At 35.1% G+C, this 21,439-nt stretch overlaps 1 protein-coding gene across 1 annotated transcript in view; it reads right to left on the bottom strand.

Annotated features, from left to right (window-relative positions):
* Positions 1-21,439, bottom strand: part of LOC133527140 (chondroitin sulfate synthase 1) — a 49,066-nt gene that overhangs the window by 25,815 nt on the left and 1,812 nt on the right. The gene's annotated exons all lie outside the window — the stretch shown is intronic.

Raw genomic sequence — 21,439 nt, 5'->3', positions numbered from 1 at the left:
GCTTCTCTGCACTACTTTGTACATCTCGTTACCTGGATTGTTATTGCTATAGCTGATATCCGTTGCCCTTGACGAAACAGAATAATCCCTTACTGGGAACTGCAAACAATTATGAGTTGCCAAACATATTTAGCAGCAAAACGGATTTTTGTGAAAAGAACCAATACTTTTTAGTTCAGCTGGTTATTCAAATGGTGCTCCCACATTGGCTGTTAGTTATAATAATATCGTGTGACAGGGGATAACATAATACAACACTATCAATACTATCGTGCTGTCCCTGTCATGCTATGTTATGTAACATTTTATCACAGCCAATGTGGGTGCACCAAAGAGATACCTATCAAACTGAGACGTTATTTTGTGCTTAACCTTCAAAAGTGCAAGATAAAATTTAAAACATGGTAGGTAAATTAGTTTGATTACAGCCATAATAACAAAATGGGTTATGTCACGAAATTTATGGTCCATCAATATCCCGCTGATTTCGTCGTGAGTGACGACAAAAGACGCTCGTCATCTTTGGTCAATTTAGGTCCAATTTTAGCTGATAATCAAGAGAGCACGCAGCACTTAAAACGCTCATACTCTTAGCAGAAGCATCCTTTGATGATTAAGAGAATTCGATTCTTACATTGATATAATAAAATAAAAATAATTCAGCCTATACATATACGTCCCACCCACTGCTGGGCACAGGCCTTTTCTCATGCGAGAGATGGTTCGAGTCTTATATTGATACTCTATTTTTATTGACAGTACCCTACATGGCTAGGTCATCCTCACTCTGGGTCATCGTCATTAATTTTCTTTCGTTCGTTAATTTATTTAATAATTTAATACTAACTTAATTTTATGGAGACCGTAAAAAGACTTGCTCTAACATTAAATTTAGCGTAACTAAATGTAATTCTATCTCTACTAGTTTAGAGTCGAAATTGGACTTCATAATAAAGTATAAAACAAATAAACTGTAAAATAATCAGCCAACTGGGCCAATCCTTTCAATAAAGAAACGGTTACTTTAATCAAAATGCTCTTGCTTTTTTATAGGCCACCATCTTTTCAGATATGACCTAAATCTATCTAATTCAGTACCCAGACAGACTTGCGTAGATAGTAGATACCATCATTACATTTAATTATTCGGTCATTCACTTGTTTTAATGTACAAATGATAGAGGATTGCTTTTAATTAAGTAAACACTTTATTGTACGAGAGAAAAAAAAATATTGATTACATCAGATAGAACGTAAATACTACACGTACAAAGGCCAACTTATCCCTAAGAGGGATCTCTTCCAGTTAATATACAAATTATTGAAATAAATAATGGAAGAACTTACTTCAATATCAGCAGATTTGAATTACTATCATATCATAATCACCTGTTTTTTAGGGTTCCGTAGTCCACTAGGAACCCTTAGAGTTTCGCCATGTCTGTCCGTCCGCGACTTTGCTCCGCGATCGTTAGTGCTAGAAAGCTGCAGTTTGGCATGGATACATAAATGCATGGCGACAAAATGGTAAATGAAAACTACAAGAAAAAAAATTAGGGCACCTCCTATACAAACTTTTTTTTTTATCTCTTTAACCCAATAGTGTGGGGTATCGTTGGATAGGTCTTTTACAACAAATAAGGGCCTCCGACAACATTTATTTGATAAAATAAATATTTTCTAAAACAATCGCTCCAAAAGAAAAAAGAATAACATACCATATATAACAGTTATATAAAAGGTAATCACGGTTTATATCCTGGTCGATTTAAGTCTAATAATTAGACTTAAATCGACCAGGATATAAAGGATATTAGATATTAACGGGATATTAGAGTATAAACCGATTAGGATATAAACCCTGATTACCTTTTATATAACTGTTATATACGGTATGTTATCCTTTTTTCTTGGACTTTTTTATTAGCCTCTAATACCATATATGTGCCAGAATTGCGGGCTAAGTAGGAGTAACGAATTTAATCGATCGGTCAAATGCAGCAATTTATCGCAAATTGCATGCGATTATTGGTGACGTTTGTAGAGGCCAATAAGATCAAAGTTATTTCCAAACATGTTAAAGAGAGGACAAGTGACGATTCTGTGTCGAGTACCGGCGGATCGCAATCATCCAAGACATCAGAGGAAGCACTTACTTGCCCCCCAGCCGTTTAACAACTTGGTAGTCCAGACACCATTACTTTAGGAATATATCATAGTTATATCGCGAAAAGAGCAACTGAATGTTCGAGAAAATAGAAAGATAACGATTAACTGGAATGTTTGTTTATTTGTTTCATTGTCCCATACGTGCTAATTAGTTTACCTTATACATATGAGACCTAAATGAATGTACAGAGTGATATCAGCTCTAGAGGAATTTCCATTTGCCTCTGAGGTTTGTAAAAGCGTTACAGTAGGAATAATATTTTTCAAATAGCAAACAAAATTTTATAGGGCCTGCAACGCACACTTGAATGACGACGCTATTGGCGTTTATAAGGCGCATACCAGCATTCAGATGTACGCTTATCTGCAACAGTTAAAGAAGGAAATGTGGAAAAGGTCACGCAGTGATTATACTGTCGCACACAATATCTCACATCCCAATCATCTGGAGGAAGCACCCACTTGCCCCCCTAACATCTTGCAGTGTAATCTCGCACGCAACTTCAGACACCCAATTTACCTGTTTCCTCCTCTCTAGAACGTGGGTGTTTACGAGGTGTAAAATTGTAAATGCTATTTTAGGCTTCAGTACCAACGGCAGCATACTAAACTAACCTTTGATAGTTTTTATCTCGTTGCCATAAGGTTTACAAATGGTCGACGATAATATATCAAAGAACTGATAACTGGACGTTGCGTTAATGGCGTACGCGCAGCGCAGGTAAGTCGAGCTCAAGAACGAAATATACTATGTTCTTTCAAGTGTTTAAGAGAAAGTATATAAACTATAGATGTAGTTGTGGCTCTCACATTGCAAATGTTATATAGAGCGCGCAAGGTGCACGTCTGAGGGATGTCAAAATGGTATCAATTAACGTCAAGTTCGAATCGGCCTCGTTACGGCTGAGTTCTAAATCCTATCAAGTACCATATAAGTTAAAATCGGGTAAGAACTAAGAATAACATAGTTTATCTTGCATTTTTTTCCATTTCCATAAATTGCTCTTCTTGTCCCACTGTTCATCTTACTTCGTCTCACATATTTACCAATAATAAAAAAAATCGGTGGCATTATAGGTACTAATTATTCCACAATAATACAAAGCTATGGCGCATGTGTATAATTCCTTAATTACCATATGTATTAGGTACCTATAGAGGTATTCTAGGTATAGCTAGAAAATATCAACACTACAATAAGTACGCTGATAGTTAATATGTAACGACATAAGTAATCAGTTGTTCCTAGGAAATAATCAATTAACATAGATTATCCTGTCATCGTCCATTACAATAAGTAATCATAATCCTAATCTAACCACATATCAAATACACGGATACGGATAGGTTTAGATAATTCCTCATCCTTAAGCCCTACGTCAAGAACCAAATTATCTGGGTGGATTAATTCAAACAATAGTAGCTATTTTTATTACTGTATTGTAAAAGAAAATAGTACGCATAAATGCATCGATAAAGTGTCAATAAACACTAACCTTGAAAGGTTATCTCAGTTCGACTTCCTATCTTATTCACTTACTATATAAATACTAATACCAAGAAACGATAATTAATTGATTTATCCAATTAGTCTGGGTTGTCGGGCCTTTGATGATTGCAGGATATAGGTATTATGACAACATATCAAATCAAACATGGAAATCACACTTGATCTTAATGACACGGAATCGATGGAAAATATTGTAAAATTATCGAAATTATTAATGTTTTTCCTTGTGATAAAATTAATCATGTTAGGTAGGTATAAAATATTTCTTGATAACCTACTCGGGTACATTTTTACGTTACAATCTGATATTAAGTAGTAGGAAAAGATTAATTTTACTATTTATATATATTGTAATATAACTATGTTTATTTATATATATCTTAACCTACCATACAATAAATTGTACTTACCCAAATGGAATGACAAGATCTACGAATTATCCATTTATGTTATTTTACTACAACTTATCACTTGAAATGTAAATGAAGTAAAACTTAACCTTGAGTAAAAATACCGGTTTTGTAAAATTCTAATAAAGTTGTATAATCATAATAAAACTTGAACTGACTAACGGACTAGCTGGAACTTTTTAAGACAAGTAGATGAACAGGACAGGATCAATCTATATGGCCAATTCAATTACATATTGTAAATCTCTTGACTATAAAATATAGAAATATGTTTAAATATTGCCTAGTTATTATTTAACAAAGAAAAACTCGTCTCTATTTTGTGCACTCATAATATTCGCAGGTTGTTCTAATCATAATATATTCGCATCAACGTGCTAATTCGATTTTGTGTACTTCCTAGACATGCAAAAGATAAAGAGAGACAGACAGACAGACAGACCTAATTCAACACATGCAAGACACAGAAGTGTAATGAAATACAAGGCGCATGCATATGACATTAGGGTGTCTCACATTTGTATGGAGAAAAAGTTGTGATATTTTTCGTGACTTCGCTCACGAATCGAGTCTCGAGTACTCTAAAAACTATTTATTTAAATTTTCAAAAGAATCGAATTACGTTTAAAAACAAGTACGAAGTTTGCACAAATTGAAAAGGTAGAGGGAAAACCAGAACCATAATACATAACGTGAAAATTAACTAAGTTCTAAAATAATAAAATATAATGAAATGATACTAAAATCGAATGAAAAAAACTGAATTTTGCGTCTAAAACACGATAAAAATACTTTTCCTTTGGAAACAGGTGGAAAAACTGAAAAATCTTAATTAGAACATTTATCGAGTAACTAAAATCCAAGTTTACTACTAATTTAAATATTTCTATATATTTAGAAGGTTCAGTATCATACTACTCTCCGCTTTGATGGTAGTCGCTTGAACCATTTTCTACCTTTCGATGCAGAGTCGTTGGTTATTTAAGAAAAACTTTGTTGATGTTTTGAAACCTGTAAAGAATTTTTGGCATATAATATTTTTTTGTCAGCGAGAACAAGAAGTCGGATGAAAATCGAAAATTCAGAACAATGAAACACCCTACTTCCCAGTAAATCCAGGTATGTACATATACATAACACGAAAACAACAACGTAAGAAACAAGAAAAGTTGCTGTTCACAAAGTTTAGTACACATTTCGTAATTCAATCTCAATTTGATTTTACAAATTTCACAATAGTCGCGAATACTCTTATGAACTCCAAGTGAAACACCTGAGTAGGTATGTAGGTTTTTCATTTCCATATGCAAATTAATTAATGATACCTGCAAGCTGGAGACTACTAATATTAAAATAAGCCCTATTTATAAAAACTATAATGCAAATTGCACATCGTATTTATTCTCGATGACCTTATTATACTTATTACTTCAATGGCATTAAATAACTCTATTAACAACGAACATTTTCTAACACCCATATCACAAAATTTCAAACATCTCACACTTTCGATTTTACTTGCATTATGTTATGAATCGCAGGCTCTAAATTTGGGCACGCAAGAAGGTCAACGACATGCGCAGTGGCACTGCCCTCTACGCAGAAGAAATTGCCAATCTTCGTAATGAGTTAGTTTGCCCGCTACTTTAAGTTGGTCGGCCAGTGTTTAAGAAAACATACCTAAATTCTATGGCGCTTTAGACTCAAGCAAATAACAGATAATAACAAGTAATTATACCTAATAAGGAATGCCTATGCGGAACATTAAAAAAAAACATTTAGAGAGAATACTAAATTTTATGGCGCTTTAGACTAACGCAAAAAACAAATAACAGATAATAAATAATAACAAGTAATTATATTTTCACCACACCAACTGGTAAAGGCCCTCTTGATTGTTCAAAAACTAGTGAGAAAGTTGCATTTTATCCACATGTGGGTCAAAGTAGTCAAATATGCAAATTTTGAGTTGTTTCTTTATATTAGCTTAGCTGGTAAAATTTACTTTTAAATTATGATTTTGAATTAAAAAAAAATTATTATGTTCAATTTTATTAGATTTTTTTGGTATTTCTTCTCTTCTATCTTATTTATTTTCTTGTATGTCTTGTTTTTTTTGTATATTTTCTGCACCTAATAACTTAGTTATTAAGCCAAAATTGTTACTAACATCCTATGGATTATCGATCTGCAATAAATGTTTTTATTTTTTATAGTTAGTATTTTCCTCGCATTTGTGTGGTGAAAAATGTTGTGTTTCACTCAGAGGCAAAGTTTGTTTGACCCTCGTGCCTTGAAACCCTCGCAACGCTAATGATTTTCGTCTCTCTGACATTGTTGAGTTGTTGACTGTTGATGTTCAACAACTTTTTTCTCAGTTTGCCGCTTATCTTCTACTATGTCACAAGCCGTAATTTTCGGCGGCGGCGCCCGAGACTGCAAATAAGTGGTCATCATGTCTTTTTGACCGTCTGCTTTTATTATTACCCTGTAGCTAAATTGGTTTGCGAGTTTGCGTTCACGACGTAATTGAGATCGTTTTTGCTCAAATGAATAAATAAGCAGGTTTTCCTAGTTCAACAAATTATACCAGTTTCGTGTTATTCATAGGACGTAAATGTATAGATATTTATTTTTATTTTTCATTTCATTTTTTTTCTCCATTCAATCAGCATTAACAGCTAAACCTTACGTGCTAATTGGCATTATATTAGTCTGATACCGTTCGAGAAATGGGCCCCAGTGGCCCATTGCTCGAATGGTAATAGACTAATAATACTAGTCCACGAACTGTCAAGTCGTATGGGTTACCATGGCAACACACTGATTATATTAGACTAATACCGTTCAAGAAATGGGCCCCCGAACAGAGTATCGAGCAGGGGGCCATTTCTCGAACGGCATTAGACTAATAATATTAGTCCACGAACTGTCAAGTTGTATGGATTACGATGGCAAGATACTAGTAATATTAGACTAATATTGTTCGAGAAATGGGCCCCAGAGCTAAAAGTAGTTGCTAGACCTTATCGAACCTTCAATAGTGTAAAAACAATTTAGTAAAAAACTGACCAATGGGTAATTGTAACTCAACAGTTTTTTATACATTTTTCATCACACTTGCTCGAAAAAGATCTTATTTCATGCAGATATACTGAAGCACAAAGGCATATATTATTCCCAGAGGAGTTATGGATTGTGAAAAACAAGCTATAACTACCGAGGGAGTTGTAGTTTTTTTTAATTGTGTCACTATTTCGTACGAACCAAGTAGGTATCTTAAATCAGTTTTACTTTGAATACTGACGTTTATAATTTATTTTCATTGTTTATATTAAAAAATATTAATTTGATTAATTTAATAGCCGTTTTAAATATTTTTACAGAATTTTCAATCGTGATTGAATGCCGGATAGGTATGTGCCTACGATGCCAAACCTGTCAAAGAATGACAATATTATCACAACCTCGTTTAAGTGTTACACAAGCATATACTTAAACTGTAAACCCATTTTACAGTACTGTAAAATTAAAATTTAATCGGTTGAAAAACGCACGAACGGTTTCGCAGTAAAAGTGCAATTTTGTTGGAATCGTTGAAGCATCTGGCTATTCGGATATTTTATGCACTATTTTCCTGTTTAGGGCACTCGCGCAGAAAAGAGCCAGAGTGCTGCCCAATTTCCAATAAGTGATGTATTTAGATTCACCGGGTTAATACACCAAAATGATATATGAATATTATTAATTAGCACCTCTATTAGTGTGATGTATTGAAAATTAAGTGTGTTGCTGTTATTACAGCCAGAAACTACATGATCTTTGAGAATTTTCGAGCCAAAATTTGGTGTGCTACTCTGCAGCGGCGCCACCATAATGATAATTAATGAATTATATGATGAAATGATCTACCTAAAACGTACATTATGTACCTATAATGTTTATTGCTTTACCTGTGCTAGGGACCGAAATAATAGGCATTGAAAGTGGCGCCGCTGGGGAGCATACTCTGCAGCGGCGCCACTTAGTACACATAGATAGAAAATATATTAGCTATTTTTTCTTATGGAAATTGATGTACTCCTGCTGATTATTACGTACGTATTGAAAATAATCATTATTATCATCAATTAGTGATTTTATTTACTTTCATTAATTCCGCGTTCCGCCTAAACGTTATGAGCTGTAAGACCTGTAAGAGAGGCGCGCCGCTCCGATTTTAAATATTTTTTTTTTTTTTCTCAAACTTGCTATGAAATGATGACATGACTTACGTCAAATTAAGTCCGGAAATACTAGGTGCGATGAGTGAAGATGATATGTAAAGGAATTTCATACTGCGTTACACACCTAGGACTGTAAAGCAACCTTCTTTTGTTTTTTAACGTCAAATTGTGACACAACGTCTTGCCATCCAACCATCAACTAGCTTCTACCATCAGTTAGCTTGGTACGGTGATCTGTTGTGCATAATCGTTGCTCAGCAACGGCGGTGGCGCATCGCGCAGGCGCGTGGACTTACGCGCGTATGGTTGTACACCGCTGGTAGAGTGGCGAGCCGAGTAGGACGCAAAACAAATTGACTACATTTTTTTACAAGGCATGCGTCTTCGTGAATGACACGATCTTTAAATATTTATTTGTAAATGTAAACACTGTCTCAAGCTAACAATAAAATGTGTCAAATTATGCCTTTGGTGACACTATTAGGTATGTCGTGTTCGCGGCCATACGATACCTAATCACGCAATAAATGTGCAAGCTATTTCACAATGCCTATTTTTATATTTAAGTACAAGACTACAATACAAACCTATTTAAAACTGCACTATCAGTACATAAATAAATCGTTAATCTTGCCTCCAGGCTTAAAGTAAAGCACATTTTGGTATGATATTTACCTTTGTCATAGCGATTGTATACCTAAATTCTAACATGAAATGTAGGTACGACGAAGTAAAATAATTTCCCTTAATTTTGATAAAATTTTAAAGTAGACAATATAAGCTGCTGATTGGTTAATAGTAAATATGTACAATAAAAATGTTGCAACAGTTAGGTACATGTTCAATAGCGTGTATGCAAGCATTATGTCATTGACTCGAGCTTGTCAGCAATCTGCTGTAAACAAGTTTACTCATATCATCACGCATCAACGAGGCGTTCTACTTGTCTTTTTATACCGCCAACTGTCCTGCCTTTGCCCAAATATTCGTGTTGCATATCTTATCTTCACAACACAACCAGTAAGGAGTCTTGCCAGTGAATAAACTACCTTGAACTTTTAAGGGAAATGAAGTTTGATTCTTTGACAGCGTACGTCATGACACCTATAGTTGTCCTTGGCGCTGTGGGCACGAGTAGTAAGGACGCCCTTAGGCGTTCAAAGGGTTAAAATGTAGATAGAGTCGGACCAAGATAGCTGCATGGCATTAGATCCCCGCACTGTCATTGCTAATGCCAAATTTCTGTGAAACTATGTCATTTATAATGATACTCCCTCACTCTGTTCTTTTTAAAATCGGTGCAAAATTTACTTAGAGGGACTCTTGTTCGTTTTTAGGCGAAAGGTTTTAGCTTGCCGTTTCTGCAAGCGAATATTAGGTGTATTCCCATCTGTCCCCGCCGCGCACAGATGGAAATAGGCGCTACAAATCATTCCCATCTGTGCCCGCCTCTTGTATGGCGGTGGTCACGTGGGGCGGGCACAGATAGGAATACACCAGGAATACACCGAATATTAAGATCGCACAAAAGGCGTCTAAATGATGCGCAACGCAACATGCATATCTTTAATTATGGCAGTTGGTCCATGCCTCCATGGGGAGGCACTGATTTCAAAGAACATGAATAATAGGTAGTTATGTCTAAAAGAAATAAATAAGCTTAGAGTGCTTTTAATATACTATAGTGAGATTTTTCTAACATCACATATTTGACACATGACATTTGATGTTTGAAGTGATGTGGCTAAGACAACATAATATGTCAAATCCAGCAATCGGATCGATTACAGTTACGATTTGTGAGATCGAATCGATTACCTTTATAAAAAAATCTATATTAGGAACCTGCACAGCAGTCATACATGCAAATTATACTGCTAGTGACTACTTAGTATTAGCAAAATCAGGCATTTTTAGGTCCAAAGTCAACTAAATTCAAATAGGTACAAGCAAAGTCAAAGTCCAAAAATACGAGCCAAGGTAACCAGATGTGAAAGAGAAGAATCCAAAAATAAAGCCAGGTGAAAAATACGAAAAGAAACGGAATATGCGCACAGTAAGGCGGAGAAACTTCGACAGACTGCGCATTTGACATTTGACAAACGAATGATTTTGACATCAAATTTGATCCGCTCAGAAATCGACATATTTTTTGCAAATCGTACGGTAAAGATCTATTATTATAATGGATTTTTAAAAGTATTTGTTTAAGTTAATGTTTTCTTAGTTGTAATACCTTATTTTTGTATTTTCTGTAGGTTATAAATGTATCGATTTCATCGATTATCTTTAACTTACGAATATGTTACCCGAATCGAAAAAAATGATTTGGCCACAACGCTGGTTTTAAAAAAAAACACCCTTAGGACGTAAACGTTTGTGCAGTGATTTATTATTGTTAAATACTTCAGATATACGATGCGAAAAAAATAACTATAAGCATAATTACATTCAAAAAGTGAGTGTAGTTTAAGTGGTAACGAAAGACATATTATAATTGCGTGGTATTGTTTTTAATTATGCGAATGGATCATACACATTTACATTATATGGGTGCTGTTATGTGTCAAATATGTGATGTTAGAAAAATCTCACTATAAGTAACTAAGTACACCTACTACCTACCTATTTATATGCAAAGGAACATTAGAGTCATATATAGTTACAGATATAGGTAGTTCTAATTCGAAGGTCTTATTCCGGAGGCTGCCTTAACAGGCTCCAAGGTTCCAGTCTGAATCAACGGAAACACTAGACTACCACAGTACATCCTGTGAGTCTAAACTTAGCCTGACGGAGCTATGAGCTAAAGTCGTTGATTAATATTAGCAATTAAACTAGTTAACTAGTTTAGCCATAAATTCTATTACAAAGTTAATTGTCCTTAGTGACTAAAAGTTTTTTTTTTTTCATACATAATGAAGATACTAACCTGGAAGTTACCGACGTTTATTTAAGTATAATTAGCTTTACTTTATTGTTACATTTTTATTTCTTTTTAAGTAGTAGTCAAATTACTTACTATTACTTATTTCAAATTAGTACTCCTAACAAATAAATTTAATAAAATTATGTTGATATGTTAATAGGTAGATCACCCTTTGGTGAAATAAGAAATATGGTACCTAATACAATGTACTTATTAAAAACATTATTAACTTAGGTATCCCATCGTTACCTTTATAAGCCCTTCTGAGTATGTTAAGTACAAAAGACATCAACGAGATTTTCCCAAAAAAAAAAGTTAATTTGTTCTACAGTGTACTTGGATTTGAATTCGTTTGCGTATTTCCCGTGCTTAGCAACAGCCTCAGACGCCGCACCTGCCTTCATGCTTGTTTGACAAAAATAACAGAAAAAAAGAAGTTTAGTTTAGCTTAGATAAATTTTTTTTAAAGGAAGATACATTATATAGATAGGTATACAAGAGCTACAATAGCAACACACGACCGCAGATAAGTTAATGAATTATTAGTAATAATTTATCACATAGCGATTAAGCAGTACGTTTCAGAATTTAATATCACACTTACTATTCAGATACACTATTAAAAAAAATTGCAACAACATCATCATCTTTGTGGCATTATAAAATGTATCATAATTACTGTTTTTTAAATAAATGTAATTTTTATTTGTCCACTACATGGGTCAACAACAACGTACAGTACGTACAAAAACGGAGATATTCCGAGCTGTCATTAAACCGTCTGAATACCGCCATTGTCCACAATCAGTCCTCCATTTAGGACATCAGGACACATAAATAAATGGAGACATAACGGACTATTGTTCTTATTCAAAGAGCCCGCCTACCATCCGGGACGGTGGCCGGTTTAGGAAAAAACGGAACTTCTCCGAAGTGTGAATAACGTTAACATGTGTTGCAAACTTTACGAACTACTTTATTACCAGAATTATTATATTCCCGAGAATCCGTAAAAGCGCTGGGAGGGAAATATAAAGTAGGGCAGTCAATTCGTTCAATATTAGGTACTTCCTCGTGTTAATTTTAGATTTATAGCATACGTTACTGCACTCGTTAAGATAAGGAGCGAAACGGCGCTGACCCTTCATTATCTTAAGAACTCAATGTTTGAGTGAGGGTGAAACATTGATAGTCCTATAGCACCTTGTCATTGACAATCGATTGCCCTCCATGATAACGATTGTAGAACTCTTAAGAAGTAGACAGCGTTTGCCGCACACCCATTTCTAATGACCGTATGTTGTTTTACGCGGCAAACGCAGCGGTATAGGTTGTGTCAATTCTTGACTCATATCGTATTGTCATGTTATTAAAGTTCGATTTGACAAATATTCGCATCACCGTGATGGCTGACACAAACTATAAGCGCATTGTCATTTTCCCTACATTCCGTGATCGCATGCGTTCACCGCTGCGTCTCGCGTCTATCGCATAAAACAACCGCGGGCGCAAGGCTACACTTTCACCTCAGATGTATAATCTTATGTAAATAAAGAAATAAGTTACCTGGTAATGTTTATGTTATCTAGCAATTAGCATACTTTAGTCATTTAAATAAAATCGTAGCTTAGCACTAGGCTAGTGAAAACGGGTTTCTAATAAGGTTTTAGCTTACGCAGCACACCACAGATGAAACTTAAAGAAGGAAAAAATATTTTTGAAGACCACATGGTTACAAAAATAATCTATACTCACTCTGAGACAATATAATTTATTTAGGTCTAATTTCAAAATCAGTTAAGCTGTTCGGACTGCAAGGCGGTCCATAAAATTGTCATACACTAGAGAATATTAGAAGAAACTTGTTTTTGAAACAGCATCTTTTACCTTAAACAGTTACTCATTAGCCACACTAGCTTGATCCAACGCAATCGTGCAAAGTTATTTAACGCCAACGGATACGAAATATACTTTTGCGCTTATATATGCGCCAAGTGTTAGATCAAATATCTCCGCCAGAGTCGTAGAATATACACTAAATACACTCTAAGATACCGGAATATAATTTGAGAGGATTACCATTCAGAAATCAAGTGACCAGTGACCGTTTAACTGATGGTACAATTTACATACTATATATGTCTTTTAATTTCCATTGCCCACGGAGCTCAAATTTTAATCTACGTTTTGCTACTTCAATCTGCGGAACAACATTCAAATTCGTATAGTTATATTTGACTTGACATTACCTCCGCGTACTTCACCTAGATAGCGCGGTTCACTGCCCCAAGCCGAGATAATTAGTTCGCCATCAAACGGTTACTCAGTCATGGCATAGATAGTCATGGCCTGTGAGCTTAAACCATGCTTGGGGCACGCGCACGATTTTGGCGATCAATGTAGGGTTGGCACTGTTATCTGTGCGGGTTTCCCCAGATTCGTCCTGATTGGAAGACCGACTGAGTCGGGTTTGTAAACTTTCCGGGTTAGATATAATCTGGATTTTATAACTGGTGAAGACGCATATATAAAAATGTATGATGTGTAGGAGCTGAATTTGACAAAATCGCTGTACGAAGAGATTAATTTATAGCAGCCGCTTTTATTTGATAGCATATTGAATACACTACGGTCTTAATAGTTATAAACAAAAAACCGAAACACCGAAAACTATTTCATTTACGGCCATTTGTAGGTCATTGGCAGTTCTAGTAGTGTGGGCAACCCTTTAATTAGGTAGTAGGTATCATGCAGAGTCCAGTTCCCTATGGTGGCATTGTGTTATATTTTAACATTATAGGTAAGTATATTCATTATGTTGGACTTACAGTACCGTAAAAGGGTGCTATTTGGTACGATTTTTGAACAAAAACATTAATAACTCCCCTATTTTATATCTTTATGGTACTTGTTATATTTTTAGTGGATAAAACGCACACTGTTGCATCCTTTTATAATACAACACATGTCTAATTTGTTGGCACAGACCGAGTTATGATTTTTTAAAGAGGTGTCCCAAATAACCTCGTGGTTGGGGCTTTATGGAAATCGACAGGTTGTGTATTGGTTTTAAGTAAATTTTGAAGCTTGTGGGGTTTAAAACCTTACAGGCGCTATTTAAGACACTAAAGGATGAACTCCTTAAGGTATTAAAAGCAGTGTGACCATAAATACATAAAAAGGTGAGACAAAAAAAAATCACAAACTTTTTACTCCAGAATCAAATTTTATTCAATTACTTTCGTAACAAAATAATTTCCAAATCATCTTGAGTATATACCGTGTAAGGTAAAAAACTTTTTCCCTTACGACAATTACGATACGTTCTTTTATACCTTCGCACCATCGTCCTGTTGAAAAGAAATAAAGATGGTCAGCCTACTTTTATACAGAAATGTGTATAGAGGGATATTTGGTACTAGGAACCAAATAACCCCAAAAACTGTCTCAAATAGCCCCATCGCAAAAAAACATCAATTTCTATGTCAAAATAAACGGCTAAAATTATCTAACATCGCTTAAAAAACCCTCAAGGATATGTACTTTAAGATACGTACAGTAAAAACAAGCTTACTCCACATACAAACAAAATCTGAACAAAAGTAGGACGGTCTAAAATTTCGTAAAAAAATTCACTAACTCACCTTCGAATTGTTTTACGCGCGCGTGTGACCTGCTCGGCGTCGCGGCGACCACTGAGCAACTCCGCATTAGATTTAGGGTTGCCAGACCAAGATTTACGTTTCCACCATTGCGACGAAAAAAGATATAGGGACTCAAAACTTATAATTTTTTTAAACCAAATAGCCTCATGGTTCTTAAATAGCCCCAGTTTACGGTAGGTAATTAAAGACTTGATTAATTACTAGGTAGCATCTGCCACCGTTTTACCGAATCTGTTCTCTAAGCTTTTTATACTATTTAACCATCTGTGATGCCTAATGTTCCGTGTCGATTTTGATCGTATTCAAAGGTGATAGTTTATCGACCAGGTAAGTATACCTACTGTTGCTCAATCAGCTTTTTAATGGCAATATTTCTTGCTACTGTCATAACATAAGTACTCCTTAATAAGTATGTTAGCTGTAATTAAAATAAACTATTTCAACCCTAGAAATGATGAATTAAAGCACTAGAATATTATTAAATAATCGTATTGCGCTATAATTTTTGGCCACGATGATATACTTTAAAGAATAATCACCATACACGTGCCTTTAAAAATGAGGGTTTCCCTCAATTCCTCATGGATCCCATCATCAGATCAGAACGAAATTAAAATGGGACCACCATTTTGAAAATTGTACTTTTACTGTTTTTACAAGAAAAAATCTAATGTATAAGTTTTGTTTTTTCTCGCAAGTGTGTTGAGAAACGTCGTATGAAACGCGTGTGCATTGGTCATTACCCACATCGGCTTTCTTATTATATATATACAATATCGTCTCGTGTGTAATGACCAACTTAGCACACTTGTATCATAATGTACTATTATCAAGTCATCTTTTTCACTGGTAATACTGGAAATAGGTAGGTAATTAATAATAAACTATTTAGTTTTTGGATCGCTTTGCTCTTAAATATTCATTAAGTACATTCAAATCAACATTCCCAACGGCTCCAGTTTTGAGAACATACTCGCATTCCGTACTGCATAAATTATTAAAAGGAACCCTAGCGTGTATGAACAAGACACGAACGTCACGCTAGACGGCGCCATATTTTTTAACGTGGGTAGGTATCATTACCTTCTTACCATAATTGTACAACACATGTAACGCGACTCAATGACGAAATATCTTAACTGTGTCAGTTCTACCAGACAGTAATAAAAGTTTTCTTAATGGTTAGTCATTTTGGTTTTGATTTAATCTTTATTTGTTTTACAAGGGGGCAAAGTTGTTGTTTAACCGCTCGTGCCAATATTGATACCCGAGCAGGCGAAATATTCCAATTTTGGAATCTTGAGCGCTGCGAGGGTATCAAGGCACGAGGGTTAAACAAATTTTGCCCCCAAGTGATAAATAAGAATTTTCTCCATATAATCGCGAGGAAAATTCTAACATTAAAATTATCAAAAAAAATCAAATCCAAATAAACATAATAATAATCATTATTTAAAATTCAATTCTACCAGACTACTTACTTACCGTCTATACTCCAATCACAAACATTGGTAGACATTTAGATTAGATTACACTATCCGGTCTATAACTATAATTTATAACAAAATCCCTACTTGTAATGAAGTTTCATTAACATTTTTCAGCTCTTTACGGCTTTCAAAATGTCACAAGTTCCGACGTAATGGACTTTATCAAATATAGTACTTACATTTCTATGATCTGAGACTTATACTTACTTACTTACTTACTTCTGTATATTGATCTTTATCTTAATTTCAAGGTTGTTTTGTTTCCTTTTTAATTTTATCCACCACCACCCCCAAATATCTGCTACGAACAAACAAATTAACTTATTGGAGGGATGTTTTTAGTTAATTTCAATTTGAATTTTGTTGAGGTCATCAGTTACTGCGAATCAACTGTGTAAATAAATTTCAAAGAGATATTTTTTCAAGACCGTTTTTAGGGTTTCGTAGTCACCTAGAAGCCCTTATGGTTTTGCCATTGCCATTGCCGTTAGTGCCAGAAAGCTGCAATTTATTTAAGTATGCATTGATTCAATAGTTTGGTGTATTGTTGGATAGGTCTTTCAAAGTCTCCACAAACCATTTGTTGATAAAAATAATATTTTCGGAAATAATCGCTCCGAAAGAATAAAATTGTGCCTCCCTGCCCCTCTAACTTTTGAACCATGGGTATAAAAATATTAAGAAAATCGTGAAAAAAAAGATAAATAAATACTTTAAATGAAAACTATAGTGAACATGATCGGAACAGTAAGTTTTGACTTAGGTATTGCAAAATATCTTCTCTTGTTAGTAAAAAGTAAAAATAATGGCCCCCGTTTGGCCTGTTCTGACAGAATGGAATCTACGAAACCCCCACACTGACATGCTCTTGGCCGATTTTTAAAAATTAAGTAGTTACTTATCTCTAACACATGAGTATACCCACACTACTCACAGCAAAAATGACAGACACATTAAATTGCATGCCAAGGAATAAGAGTGATGTAAACGTATCCCCTCTTGTTGTTCAAACTACGTTTGCCATTTATGTCCACGTAAAGTATATTTACATTCGACCCGGTTTCTACAATTGTCCGACATTTACAGCACTATAAATTGTAATAAATTGCAACAGAATTGTTTTGTACCACCACTAATACAAATATGTACGCATAGTTTTGACTAAGGAGGCAATTTCAATGGAACCACGATTTAAAGACAAAAACATTTGACGTCGATCGCAGTAAGACGTTTGGTACTTATAGAAAACTGTTGAAACCAGTACCGGTACCATGACTCGCTGACAGGTCAAAACCGACATATACGTATCGAGAACGTAATTTACTTTCTATACATCTCGCTTGCACTTACATGCGAGTACGAGGGAGATGCATAGAAAGTAAGTTACGTTCTCGATAGCGTTTATGCCAGTACCGAACTGGTGGTAGCCACACTGTACATTAGTTAACTCGGACACTTGTCAATATCTAAATACTCATGCACTTAGGTCTATATATTTTACAGTATTATGCCATTTGCTAAAATGAGGAGACAAGCCACAGTTAACAACCGATTATCAATATTTATTTATCAGTGCAACTTATCGAAATTTATCATTTTTATTAGTACCGAGTTACGCGAAAACTACCTCAAGTCTTAGCAGACAGTGTTCAAACATTCGGTTTATCTTATCTCTACTTGTTCCCTATTCTGTTGCGGCAAAGAATTATAAAGCGAAGAACGGACAGAACTTCGTCACAAATGTTAAATATGGTATATAACTTCTTAACGATGATTATATATAACTATTTTATTTTTTAATTGCATACATATAGTATGGGTCTTCAGGTAATAATAAAATTGTGTCAATACCTGATGCCCATATCGGCCATATCAGGTGTGGCAATGACAGATACTTATTTATAATAAGTACATTTTAAAAAAAATTGCCTGTTTCATACATTTTGGCTGTCTGACCTTCACATTTTCTATGGGGAAGAGTAAAATTGTTTTTCGCGATTTCGGGATTGGTCCCATAGTAAAAGCTGCTATAGGTAAATATTTATTACCTATAATCCATCCCGTACATTATTGCAGGTGACTAAATAAACACCCTGTATTTCGATGTTGTTGGCCTAACCTATTTACGTAGGTATTTTAGACGCTATTATAAAAAAAAGAAACAAAATGGACACTGGCAAAAGCAGGGAATTTGTTTACGGAACTTCTTTTTATGAGATACATGATGATTTTGGATATTTAAAGGCATTAGGTAAGTGAAGGAATGAGAAGTATGGCAATGAGACCAGTTTTGAAAGTCCAGACATATTGTAACATTTTTGTCATGTCTGTGTCTGTCTAGTCGGACACGAACTAAGAAACGAGTTCCAAACCCGAGTTTTCTTTCTCTGATGATGCTGCCAAATTATTTATAACACAACAACGATCTGCCAGACCCAAAAACTCGCTAGTTTATTTTATGAATGGCACGGTTGAGGATCCAAAACGGACGCCCATTGTGATTCTAATGGATTCCCTTTGTGATGATAACGGCGTTTGAAAAAAAATACTAACCAAGTAGAAATTCAATCTATTATAATTAAACGTCCAGGTACTAATACGTGTCGTAAGGAAAAATCAAATAATAAAGAAACCCTACCCTCTACAAATATATTCACAGAATATTTATACTATAGGTTTAGTTCAATTAATTTCTTCATTAAGATTATACATACCGGTTGAAATACTTGAGACCATAAACCTCATTGTGCTTTGCTGTAGATTGCCGAAGCTAAGATACCGGTTGGTCGACCCGTACTCCGTTTCACGGATTCCTGTAAACGTGATATGAATGTCTTCCGCATTCCAGCTAACTTTCGGGAGGAACGAGCGTAGATGAGACCGGGGTGGCGTCATAACCTGCGGGAAGGCATGGCAAAGCGCGGCGAGGTCTGGTTGGACCAACTCAAGCGGAAACGAACTCTCAGAGCTGCTGGCCCACCCCAGGAGTCAAGACACATCTGTGTTCGATGCGGAGGTAATACGAGAGGTAAGCAGTTGATGTAGGCTGTAGACTACTTCCTCAAAATACCTCCTTAGTCGCTGCAACTGTATGTTTATAACTAGCTTCTGTCCGCAACTTCGTCTGCGTGGGATGATGATGATGATTGATAAAACCTATGTCCTTTTCCGGGCCTCAAACTATCTCCTTTTTCATCTAAATCAGTTCAGCGATTTAATCGTGAAGAGCTAACAGACAGACAAACAGAGTTACTTTCGTATTTATAATATTAGTAGGTAGGGTTTTGATGGCTGACTTCGTCTTATTTTCCTATATAGGTATTGCATTGAATTTATGTCATTTTACTTTATGAGTGTGAGCGTCTAGGACCCGCCTGGTAATTATTGGACCACATTATTTTACAGTTCGCATTGTTACGTCAAATAGTATGTCAATTTGCCGTATATTGTATTCGCATTTAGTAGGAACCACACAAGCTGATTTATGGAATAGGTACTTAGAAAAACAGAAAATGCAGAAGAGAACATGCGAAAATACGGCTATAGTATATACGGTTAACACTTTCCACTTCCTCTTCTTAACTTCTAGGTCTTTTGAGCCGGTACATTCTCTCTGGCATAAATATTTGTGACATTTTTCCTTAGTAAGATGCAAAGCCGTATTTGTCAATTCATTTCACCCCTCTTCCAAGTTGATTCTTTGAGAGCAAATCACGAGATATTATGCCTATGCCGTGAACCGGTTTCAAGAGACGCGAATTTCAATGGTTTTCGAGAAGACTTGTTTCGTGCAAAATTCGAAACTTGTTTTAATGCAAAGTATAAAACTACTACCTACCAAAGAAAAGGAAATGGACCAGTTTCACGGTGGGTATTGCATCAAAGTTTGTGTTTACACACCAATAATAACGTCCAGTTTGGAACTTATTTACATCTTTAATTAGGCATGGCTATTGTAAATAATAATTGTTTATGAAGTGTCATAAAACTGGTCGTAAATAAAACTAGTGAATAGATAAACCTTGACATTTACGCGCTAAGATGAATACCGGCTCTACTGTTGAGTTTACACTAAACTTGATTAAGTATTGTTAACAATACATACATACAATAACACATAAGGTAGTTACTGTACCTTCGTACCCACTACAATACAGATTTTATTTTATTGTCAATTAATATAATTACAGTGTAAGAAATCGCTGGTGGCCTAGCCGTAAGAGCATGAGCGTATGAGCATCGTTATTGTTATTAAAGTAAACATGAAAAAAGAAGGAATACAAGACGATTTAGAGGGGGGGGGGGGAAGGGATTTGAAAAATATAAAAAAGAAACAAAAATTGATTATTATCAGCCTTATCTTATTTTTTCTTACAATAAGGAAGCCCCCCTTCCTTCAAAAACTAGCAAAAATCGTCTTACGTAATACGTTAATAACGCCTAAGTAGGGGTATCTAAGATTCAAAAGCGACTGGACTGACAATTCAGTCGGTATATACATAGATCGCGGGTACATACTTCTACACAGTTCTGAATATTTAGTTTAAATCTAGACCATTCAAAAACCTTCTTAGGTGAATAGTACCTGTACGTAGCACAGATATTAATTCTATTGCAGCAGCAAACATACGACCACACCACGACAAACTGCAACCCGCAGCTCGCGGCATTGCCTAATCGCGCCACTTTACTTGTTATTCAATTGTACTGACAGCAATACACTTAAGAACAACACACAATTATATCTGACCATTGAACTTATTTGCATTGACATAAGGTTGTAATTGTATCATTCTTAAGATATAGTGTTACATTCAATGACACGAATTGAGTTTACTTCTTTACACGTAACGCTTCTGTTAAAGATAGGGAGATTAAGTAATTCTTTTGCAAAACTGTTGCCCATAATGATCATTGAGAACAGTGAATAGATACCTACCTATCTTCCTAATTATGCTCAGACGTCGGAAATGTGCACCGAGCATTTAAGCATTCAATTTGTCAAACAAAACAATGCTCGTCGTAAACCCGTTACTCATG

Source organism: Cydia pomonella, chromosome 17 (assembly GCF_033807575.1).
Source record: "Cydia pomonella isolate Wapato2018A chromosome 17, ilCydPomo1, whole genome shotgun sequence".
Taxonomy (NCBI): domain Eukaryota; kingdom Metazoa; phylum Arthropoda; class Insecta; order Lepidoptera; family Tortricidae; genus Cydia; species Cydia pomonella.
The sequence above is the reverse complement of the archived record's forward strand: the minus strand, read 5'-3'. Positions and strand labels throughout refer to the sequence as shown.